Source organism: Lynx canadensis, chromosome D2, assembly GCF_007474595.2.
Source record: "Lynx canadensis isolate LIC74 chromosome D2, mLynCan4.pri.v2, whole genome shotgun sequence".
Taxonomy (NCBI): Eukaryota; Metazoa; Chordata; class Mammalia; order Carnivora; family Felidae; genus Lynx; species Lynx canadensis.
The window spans coordinates 5,589,602-5,592,210 of NC_044313.2; the positions used below are offsets into that span (position 1 = coordinate 5,589,602).

Below are 2,609 nucleotides of genomic sequence, written 5' to 3' on the forward strand. Positions count from 1 at the left end.
AGTATTCCAGTTGAAAAGTCTGAAGGTGATCTAATTTTCTTTTCCTTACAAATGCCATGTCCTTTTTTCTACATGCCCAAATTGGTTTTTTTTCTTTTGTTTTTATTTTTTAAGCTCAGTAATTTTACTAAGCAGTATCTCGGTGTTGGTTATTGTAGGTCAGAAGTCTCAGGTGTGCGGTATGCTCTTTCAGTATGGATTCTCGTCTCCTTTTTTTAATTTCCAGAAATTTTTGTTGAATTATGTTTTTAATATTTTTCTTCCCTTGCTTCTTTTGTCTTCTTAATGGACTCTTCCTATCTGCACATTTAATCTTCTTTGCCTATTTTCAATGTTTGCTATTTTTTTCTCAAACCTTTTTTTTGAATTTTTTTAATTTAAAGTTCTTTTTTCTTTAATCAGATATTTCTTTTCAGGCAATATTTTTGTCTATTCACTACTGTGTTCCTTCTAATTTAGACTTAATTTTGACAGAAACTTTTCTTTGACTTCTAATTGTTTTGTGAAGTCTGTTATCCCATTTCTGAGTTTTCCTAAATGTTCTTTACCCATATGTTATATCATTTTAGCTTATTTTGAGATAATAGGTTAATTCTGATCTGTTCTGTTGTCACATTTTTCCGGCATGCTTTGATAGTCTTTAGGAATGTTTATTCTGCTTCTTACTCTTTTCTTTACAGTCATTTTGTATGCGATTTGACCTCAACATTTGTCTGTTAACTCTTCTTTTGTTTTCTTATGGCACACATCACAGATTTGCGGCGTGTCTTCCTTGCACAGAGGCAATGCTAATCTTCTCTGTATCATTCCACTTTTAGTATATGTGCTGCTAAAATGAGCATGTCTGTCACTTGTTTTTAAGTGGAATTCGTTTTCCTAAACTTTCCAATTCAGGCAGTGTTCAGAAAAGCTTTTCTGGGGCACCTGGGTGGCTCAGTCGGTTGAGCTTCCGACTTTGGCTCAGGTCATGATCTCACCGTCTGTGAGTTCGAGCCCCGCGTCAGGCTCTGTGCTGACAGCTCAGAGCCTGGAGCCTGCTTTGGATTCTGTGTCTCCCTCTCTCTCTAACCCTCCCCCACTCATGCTCTGTCTCTGTCTCAAAAATAAAATAAAACATTAAAAAAAATTAAAAAAAAGAAAAGTTTTTCTAACCCCATAGAGCTCCCCACTCTGTTGTTTTTGTGTATTGTTAAAACATACAGCACCTTGCTGTGAGAAGTGAGATGATTCATTTCCAGAAATACCAAATAAAAGCTGTACCATCTACTTAACAGGTTTACAACCTATTGGAAATATGTAGGAACTCCCACCCACAATGGAGTCCCAAACCCTTGGACACTTCACTTCCTGATTCTTCTTCCCCTCTCCATTTTGGGGGCCTATTTTTTGTGGACTTTGCAAGGAGCATGCATCAAATACCTGAAGTGTCTGCGTCACCTCAGGGAATGCACATTTGTTCCAGTCAGGCTGCTTTTTGCCTTACCTGGGCACGGAGGACTTCCGGGGAAGGCTGTAACCTCTGTAGCACTCAGCCAATGAGGGACCAGGGGAGGGACTTACCTCTGTAGTGCTCAACCAATGAGGAACCAGGAGAAGGACTAGCATGCTAGGAGATAAGTTGTCTGCTGTAATTGCCCCCAGTGTGCCTGCCCATAGGACGCCCACTCTTGCAAGAACGTTGATTAAAGCCTCCCTTCCCTGTGCTCCCAGTATCTGCGTCCCTCCTTTGGTTGGGTTCGTGGGCTTATTTCTCACGTTGCTTTCTGAGCAAACTTTCTTGGATCCAGTCCCCTTCCCCACTGTGGTCTGGATCTTCTCTTACCTTTGTCTCTATTGCCCCTGTCCTGGTCAGTTTTGATTCATTTCCTGAGGTTTCTCTTCTGCGTGTGCCCTGTTCTAGAAGCAAGCCTTGGCAGGGCCATTTTGAGAGTTCACAGGGCCCGCGCTGCTACAGCCCCTTTTGACCTTCTTCCCCAGAGCCCCTTGCAATCATTAGCTGTTGGAAGGGGCAAAACCACTCTGGTTTCAAATGCCGTTCTCAAAATTCCCCTATACCTTTGCTTTTTGATGGCTTTTAATTATGGCCCACTTCTTTCATTGTAGCCCTTCAGCTAGACATGGCAGGTCTCAGAAATTTTGTCACTGCACTGCCACTTGTTATCACAGTTGGAGGAAAAATGAAGATCATACTCTAGGTGGCATAAGCCAAGGGTGTTTGGCAACTGAACTTTTCCTAAAAATTAATGGTTTATAATGTGGTTGAATAAATACTCTAGATAAATAGTAGGTTGACTTTGTAATTATATCATGAGTTGAAGGGAATGACAAGTGTTTTAGTATTACATCTTAATTTGGAAATTTTTGACTTGATTATAATTTAGGTGCAATTAATTTTTTTTTTTAGTTTTTCTCAATATCAATAATAAATATTTAATTCTAAGATAATAATTGAGTAAAAAGACAAAATCTTAAATCTTGAATTGGTCTGTTAGTCTCTGTATTACAACAGAAATTAACTGAAAGATGATTTTAAATATCACTACTTTTTCAGGGGCTGGTTTAACTTTAACAATTAATCTTTTTTTTTTTTTTTTTTTTTTTTTTTGAGA

At 38.6% G+C, this 2,609-nt stretch overlaps 1 non-coding gene across 1 annotated transcript; it reads right to left on the bottom strand.

Moving 5' to 3' along the window:
- Nucleotides 1-732: 732 nt before the first annotated feature.
- On the bottom strand, nucleotides 733-842 carry LOC115527828. Its single transcript, XR_003973064.1, has one exon. It is a non-coding gene; the product is annotated as a U6 spliceosomal RNA (small nuclear RNA).
- Between the last annotated feature and the right edge of the window lie 1,767 nt (nucleotides 843-2,609).